An 8,689-nucleotide genomic window follows, 5' to 3' on the forward strand; every position below is an offset into this window, starting at 1 on the left:
TCCTGACTTTCTTGTTAAGCAATCCTACGTGACAAAGTTTCGACAAGTGCGGATTAGCCACCTACCGATTTCGGATGGCTGTCGCTGCTGGACAGTTTGTCAGTTGAGCGTGGCTAAAGAGAGTAGTTGAGTACGTACGTAAGTAAATAGAGTGGTTACTCGTGACGGGCGTAGGTACCAGAAAGTCCAGAAAATCCAGAAAGCTGCAAGTGAAAACGGCTGCGCGAAACGAACGCGTGATCCCCGTGGTACCGATTCGGCGGTCGGGTCGAAAGAAAGAAAGAAAGAAAGAAAGAAAGAAAGAGGGAAACGGACGATCGAAATTTACGAAATTACGACGACGCTGTAATTTAATTACTCGTCATTTCGCGAATTGCCCGCCATTCCTGCTCTCGCTTGTTACCTGCTCGTTATTGCACGAAGTTTGCGAGAGACCACTCTGCTGCGAGGCTGGGCTGCAACAGCGGGGACCGCGCAACAACCAACCCGATAATAATTGTAATAATTTCGATAAAAGTTTACCAGAGCTGGTAGGAGAGAGTGCAACGGGCGTGGTTTCGAAAGGGAGAAAGAGAGCGAGCGAGAAGGGGGGTGGCGGGAGGGGGGAGGGGGAGGAAGAGGGGGACAGCGAGCGGGATTGAAATGAAAAATGAGCAACTCGTTGGTACGGCATCGCACGCGCGTTAATACGTCGGATTCGAATGTCTCGCGTTAATAAAACCACAATGAGACGTCCGTTATTAAAATGGGGAAAAACTGGCGAAACGGGAAAATAAAAACGGCGAAGAAAAGTGAAAAAAGACGAAAAGAGGAGAGGGGAGGGGAGGGGAGGGGAGGGGAACAAAGAAGAAAGGAAGGAATGGATCGAGTGAAAAGAAAGTACAGAGAGAGAGAGAGGAAGTGAAAGAAGAAAAAAAGAAGGAGAAGAAGAGGGTAGAAGAAGAAGAAGAAGAAGAAGAAAAAGAAAAAGAAGAGGAGGTGGAGGAGAAAACGAGAAAAGAGGAGCAAAACGGAACGTTAGACAAAACACGCAGAGAGCATGAACGCGCATTCACGTGCATCGAATCGACCGGTTCTCTGGATGCTCGTGGACGACCGCGTGCGTGTTACCGGCGTTCGTCATCGATCTACGATGCCGGGCCAGAAGAATGCACGCGGCCATATCGTTCCGCTTCTTCTAACGAGCGATTATTCGTCACACGTTCCATCTTATTATCCTTTGTGCGGTGTAGACGAGCGAGGAGTGAGTCATTTCTTTAAACTCGTTAACTCGTTACAAGCCAGCAGCTTCGAGAGAGAGCTCTCCTCCTACCCTTCCTACCCTCTCCTACAACCCTCCTACCCTCCTCCCACCCTTGTCACCCTTGCGCTCGGTGTCCCGTTCTGTTCGTGTGCAACCAGGCCGGCCTGGTCGATCATCCTATATATATATATATATATATGTATATGTAGTACAGAAAAAGAGAGCGAAAGAGCGCGCGCGAGAGAGAGAGAAAGAGGGTGTTTTCGCGTGCACGCGGAATCGTGCAAATGACAGTAGTAGCAACAATAGTATCAATAATAATAATAATAATAATAATAGCAATGATGGGGCGAGGGAAACGTGGCACGTTGGAGGTGCGAGGAGAGAGATGACGCGACGATGACGAGAACGCGACATGTGTAAACACGTAGGAAGCGAAGGGAAGGGAAGGGAAGGGAAGGGAATGGAAGGAAAGGGAAGGAATCGCGGGGCCTCGAAGAGTTTCGATGCGAGGTTGGCTCGGTGTGTGCTCGAATGCTGGCAATCGTTGAAACTCGGTTGACGTTCCCTCGGTCGTTCCTTCGCGGCGTGGCGTGGCGTGGCGTGGCGTGGTGTGGCGTGGCGCGGCGCGGCGCGGCGCGGCGGTTCGGCGCTTCGGCGCTCTAGCCGAGAGTTGCCGCGGCGCGTTGCGCCGACCGATCCGATGACGACAGAGACAGAAGAAACGAAAGACTCGCGTTTCAGACAGAGATGGACGCAAAGAGAGAGAGTGAGAGAGAGAGAGAGAGAGAGAGCGACGAGGGAGGCCAATGGTGAAGGAGCGAACGAGCGAACAAGCGACGAGGAGAAAAGTATCTGGGTGGACGGACGAGCGAGAAAGAAGAGGAGAGACACGCCCTGCTGCAGGTCGATAACGGAACCGACGTATCCTCCCGTGGCTCTCCGGTACTCTCCGGTAGCTCTTCTTGCTCTCCCAACCACCACCACCTTCTCACCGTCGCTTCTTCCTTCCACTAGCTACCCTCCTGCTCTACTCTCTTCTCTCTCTCCTCTCTTCGCTACGACTCCACCACCCCCTCGCTCTCCGCCACCCCGCCCAGCTGCCCTTTCTTCCGACCTTCTCCTTCTATCGCGCATAGTCACGTACCACACCCGCCATTCTATCCGTGCCGACTGAGCGGACTTTGCCGACCGTACATACCTACCTACTTCATCGCCGGCGACCCTATACCGTACAGCTACGTATTGCCTTACCAACTCTTTTTCTCCTTCTCTCCATCTCTCACTATCTCTCTCTCTGCTCGTATCACAGTACTGCTCCGTTTCGTTCGTTTCATTCCGATCCGATTCGTTCCATTCCATTTTCCATTCCGTTCTCTTTCCTCTCGTTCCGTTCCGTTCCATTCCATTCCGTCGCGTTCCGTTCCGTTCCGTTCCGTTCCGTTCCCATTCCATCTCTACATTCCGCTTTTCCTTTTTCTCTTCCTCTTCCTCTTCCTTTTCCTTTTCCCTTTCCCTTTCCCTTTCCCTTTCCTTTTCCCTTTTCCGACTCGTCCTCTCTCTGTCTGTTCATGCAACTTCTTCGGGGGTACGATGCATCGTGGATCGCGTTATCACGCGCGCATCTAACCTCCGAGAAGTGGAAGACTACGCTTTGTCGGCACAGCGTGCCAACTAAGCGACCGAGCAAAGTGAACCCGGATAGTGTGTAAGTAAGCAAGTAAGCAAGTAAGTAAGTGAGTAAGTAAGCGACCAAGTACAGACCATCTGCCAATGTGTGTGTCCCGTGTGTTTGTACGCAGGCATCTGCCCTACCATCTCTACCGTGTCTCGCACGCGTTAATATACATATACGTGTATATACTTGTAGGTACTTACATATGTATCTCGCGCCTCGCTAGGAGACCGCGTTTCCTTGCCCGCGTGTACGCGCGCTTATGTATGAACTTGCTTGTGCGCTGCGCGTGTGCGTGCGTACCCTCGACAGCCACCGGCGCGGACCGAAGAGTGTGCGCGTACGTACGTATACACGCACGACTCGTCGAGAGATACGTATCATCGGATCGAACGACGACGGTAGCCAGGGAACCAGAGCAGCCAAGTCCCAACGCCTCTCCCTTCTTTTTCTTGCCCCATCCCCCTTTCTTTTTCTCTTTTCTTCCCTTTCTTTTCTTTTCTTTTCTTTTCTTCTTTTCCTTTCTTTTTTCTCGGTCGCAACGTCAACCCAACGAGTCAACCCAACAGCAAGGGGGAAGAAGGTGGCCTCCGGGATCCTTGTTTTCATGCCGCTCCCTCTCTCTCTCTCTCTCTCTCTCTCTCTCTCTCTCTCTCTCTCTCTCTCTCTCTCTCTCTCTTCTCCGTTTGTTCCTTCGTCCAGTCGATCGCTCCCCGATCTGTTTCCACGACCATCTCACCATTTCTCGCTTCAAGAAAAGCTCGACCACGCACGCTGAGAAACGGACGGCGAGGAACCAGCCACGTACCTAGCATAGCACGTACACTTCCTTCGACTTTCGAAGAACCTGTCGCGCGAATCAATCAAAGCTGCTCTCTCATCGACAACGAGAATTTAATTGGCTTCATCGAACGGACGTTTACAGGAGAGGCGAACCGCGCTTCGATATCTTCCTCGATCCTCAGCCCGATACAAATTCGCTTACGATCCATTGGACGATCCGCAGAGAGATCGGGAGAGAGTTTCGACGAGAATGCGACGCTAATAAGCTCGATGGCCATAACTGGCCATCCTTGTCGTGACTACGAGTTAACGAGTGTCTCTAGCGACTCCCTCCGACCTACTATCCCTCCGAGCCCTTCTTCTTTTCGACCAGATGTTCCAGCCGAACTCTCGTTTATCCCCACGGCGGAAAAGAGACAGGTACGCTCGTCGCGATTACTCTTCCTCCTTCGCGGACCTTTTTTTCCTTTTTTTTTTTTTTTTTTTTCTTTCCTCCGCTCCGTGAGCAGACGACACGATGTTTTTATTTCGCGTGTGTATACAGGGTGGAAAGGAAAGTTTGTCCATGGGCTGTCGTAGATGAATTGGAACGATTTGATGGAAAGTAACATGTAAAAAGAACCTGGCGCAAAACTGACGAAACGAAATTGCATTATATTTCACAAACATCTGTTTTATTAACACATGGCCGTGGAGCATTCTAAATTTCTTTTATCGTTGTCGAAAAATCGGGCGATATCATAGTATAACATAGTATAAATATGTATATAGCATATACATAGTATCAATATAAACGTCACGGACGTATAGCTTGAGTTATACAATTATTATTTCTATGAAAATCAAATAACAAATAAATATACTATGGCAAGTAGTAAACAATTTACTTCACGAAATAACGAATAAATCGTTTAATCGTGAATAAATTAATTTAATCTTTACGTGAAATATTTCGTTACAAGTGTAATGTAACTTGTAAAGAGCTTTATAGCTTTAAAGAGTAACTTAGAAATCATGTCATTTAACAATTTCTGAATATGCCCAATTGTCTGTCTCGCGTAGAGGTCGCGTCGTACTTGCGTGTATTTGCTTAGCCGGGACTGGTGAATTCTTTCGACGAAGCTTTGGCAAAAAGCAGCAGTACAGAGCTCTCACAGCCATTTACAAGCTGTGTCGGGCAAAATTAAAAAATTAATTGCGTTTTTTCCTGACAGATGGACGTACGTGTATACCTCGAAACGTCGCTTTAAGCCGGGGAATCCATTTTGTAATCAAATGGCTCATCGTTCGAGCTCGTTCTCGTTGGCGACTGTTGTTTGTCTATCGTCGATGTCAAAAAGGGACACTTTCGTCTTCGTGTTTTGCTGCACCACGCCCCCCCCCCCGCAAAAGGGAAAAAAATAGCGGTGCGTAAACTCGCCTGTCTGACGAAGAAGCCTTGAAACTACGGCAGTGTCAGAATCAGTTTGCCAAGTTTCCCTACCGACGAGGACATCGAACTGTTCTTTGAAAAATGGGAAAACCATGGGAATCTTTTGTTTTTTTTTGAACGCGGAGTCATAAAGCTGCCTGAAAGATGACGAAAGGTAATCGAAACTAAATGGACAATATATTGTCCAAGTATATATAAATATAATAAGTGACGCACGTATATTTAATAAATATCTATATATATATATATATATATATATATATATATATAATTTTTTTATGAAGTTATAATTACAATTATAATAATTGCAATTGTATAGCTATGCAATTATAATAATTGCAATTACATAACTGTACAATTATAACAATTGCAATTGTATAACTGTACAATTATAATAATTGCAATTGTATAACTGTACAATTATAATAATTGCAATTACATAACTGTACAATTATAATAATTGCAATTACATAACCATACAATTATTATGATTGCAATTACATAACTATACAATTATTATATAATTGTATAACTGTACAATTATAATAATTGCAATTACATAACTGTATAATTATAATAATTGCAATTACATAACTATACAATTATGATAATTGCAATTACACAACTATACAATTATAATAATTGCAATTAAACAACTATACAATTATAATAATTGCAATTACACAACTATACAAATATAATAATTGCAGTTACATAACTATGCAATTATAACAATTACAATTACATAACTATGCAATTATAACAGTTGCAATTGTATAACTGTACAATTATAACAATTGCAATTACATAACTGTAGAATTATAATAATTGGAATTGTATAACTGTACAACAATTATAACAATTGCAATTACATAACTGTATAATTATAATAATTGCAATTACATAACTATACAATTATGATAATTGCAATTACACAACTATACAATTACAATTATTGCAATTACATAACTATGCAATTATAACAGTTGCAATTGTATAACTGTACAATTATAATAATTGCAATTGTATAACTGTACAATTATATCAGTTGCAATTATATAACTATATAATTATAATAATTGCAATTACATAACTATACAATTATGATAATTGCAATTACACAACTATACAATTATGATAATTGCAATTACACAACTGTACAATTATAATAATTGCAATTACACAACTGTACAATTATAATAATTGCAATTACATAACTATGCAATTATAACAGTTGCAATTGTATAACTGTACAATTATAATAATTGTAATTGTATAACTGTACAATTATATCAATTGCAATTATATAACTATATAATTATAATAATTGCAATTACATAACTATACAATTATGATAATTGCAATTACACAACTGTACAATTATAATAATTGCAATTACACAACTGTACAGTTATAATAATTGCAATTACATAACTATGCAATTATAACAATTGCAATTGTATAACTGCAATAATTATAATAATTGCAATTACATAACTATACAATTATTATAATTGCAATTATACAACTATACAATTATAACAATTGCAATTATATAACTGCAATAATAACAACAATTACAATTATAACGATAATTACAATTTATATCGATATCGTTCCTTATATTCTTCTATACATAGTTTCTCACGAAAAACTCGCCTTTCATTCGCACGCGAGAAAGTCGCGGTTACTTTTTACTAGAACCTAATACTACACGTACGTGTGTTAGGCGACCGAGTTTCGTACGCGAGAAAATTTTCCAATGTACCTTGCTAAAAATATCGAATCCAGCGTACGAATTAGTTTTCCATCCGCCGTTGACGCATCGTGTTCCGTTTTGAATAGCTGACTACCACACTGCCGGACACGCAGCACCTATCTACGTATGTATGTGTGTGTGTATGTGTGTATGTATGTATGTATGTATGTATGTACCTAGTTTATTAATCACGCGGACAAGTCCGTGTTTTTCCCGCGTTTTCCGATCGTAGAGACATTTCCAACGCGACGCGCGCGCGTCGTTTGCCAATTTCAAACGTAAATTGTACGCACGAGTCGCGGAGACAAGGGTGTCAAGGTGGCGAGAGAGCTTACGAGTTTGCCCCGGTTAGGGAGGGAAGGAAGGCTAGATAGAAACCGATTTAACCAGCCCAGTGGATGGAAAAATCAATCGTTTCATTTCTTTCTTCGTTCTAGCAACGCGATCAATGGAAATAAACGAATCGGCGAGCCGAGAGAGTGCGTTGTCTCACGCGACAAAGCAACGCCGGCCAAGCAACGTTTATGTCGTCGAAGGAATCATAGCAAGTGGCAGTATACATACACGTGCATACGTCTTCCTTTCAACGGGGAAAGGATGTTTGCTGCGTCTAGCGCGTGCATGTCCAACCTTTTAGATCTTCCGGGCCTCGTTGGCCAATAAATTATTATTTATCAATAAATTATTATTCATTCGCGCGGATGATTCGAAACAACTTTTTACAGTAGAACGATACATCGATTAGAAAAATATATTTATATTAATTCTAAAAATATTAAATATTTAAGAAACATTACACAAAGCGCACAAAGTGCTGAATATTGTTCTTTTTAGGGCAGTTAGCGTTGTTTATAAAAGATTGTCTAACAAATTGCAGCTCGACACATTCCATTTGTATGTTCATTGGCAACATATTCGGACAACAACCGAGAATGGAGGTAGCAAGTAGGCCAATCGTCTAAGATCAAACATATTTCGTAGTTGTTCGTAATTGGTCGCATTCGTAATTAAAACGCCTAAATTAAAGAAAAGGGTACGATTATTCGTGGTTGAAATTATTCGAGTAATAAAAATAATCCTCATTCAATTGTACCAATTACCGTTTATATAGCGGGCGTCACGAGTTGGACACGCCTGGTTTCGACCGTTTCCCTTCCACGCGTGTACGACACTCACGAATCAAAATCAGCGTCGTTCGTACGTTATTTTTCACTCATCGTCCCAGTTTCAATTACACCGTTTGCGTACACCGTACGCCTGTTGTGTCCCTAGAACGAGACGTAAAATTACATTTTATCCGGAAAGTATTGATTTTAGGTTCAACGTTGGTTAAGCACGTTTTGCTGCTCTCGGTACGAGAGCACCGGTATGAACACGAATCCCCGACTCGACCCGGTCGCCTTCGATACCTTGCCCGAGTGTTTCGACTCGAATTTTCAAAAGTTTCTTTAAAGATTGCGATTGAAACACACACACACACACACACACATATATATATATATATATATATATATATATATATACGTACAGTGTGGAAAGAAAAGTTGGAGTCCTTGGCTCCATCATGGATGAATTCTACACCTACGATTTGATTGAGATACGCGTAAAGAACCTGAAAATTTCATCTTGGCGTTGAATTTCAAAGTCAAAGAAATTTTCTCTTTCTTTCATTGTACTCTACTCGTCACGAAATTAAAACTTTTCGCAATCTGACGGTTCTCTTGAAAAAAATGGCAAAAAAGTTGTTTTCTTCATTGCAGACAACATTGCGCGCGCTGACAGCGACTTTATGTTTCT

General features: G+C 42.4%; 1 long non-coding RNA gene across 1 annotated transcript; it reads left to right on the forward strand.

Moving 5' to 3' along the window:
- The first annotated feature begins 2,754 nt into the window (after nucleotides 1–2,754).
- LOC122529717 lies at nucleotides 2,755–8,363 on the forward strand. Its single transcript, XR_006306849.1, has 3 exons — nucleotides 2,755–2,951; nucleotides 4,916–5,287; nucleotides 7,330–8,363. It is a non-coding gene; the product is annotated as an uncharacterized LOC122529717 (long non-coding RNA).
- The last annotated feature ends 326 nt before the right edge of the window (nucleotides 8,364–8,689 follow it).

The sequence above is a fragment of the Frieseomelitta varia genome, unplaced genomic scaffold (assembly GCF_011392965.1).
Source record: "Frieseomelitta varia isolate USP_RPSP 00005682 unplaced genomic scaffold, Fvar_1.2 scaffold_304, whole genome shotgun sequence".
NCBI classification, from domain to species: Eukaryota; Metazoa; Arthropoda; class Insecta; order Hymenoptera; family Apidae; genus Frieseomelitta; species Frieseomelitta varia.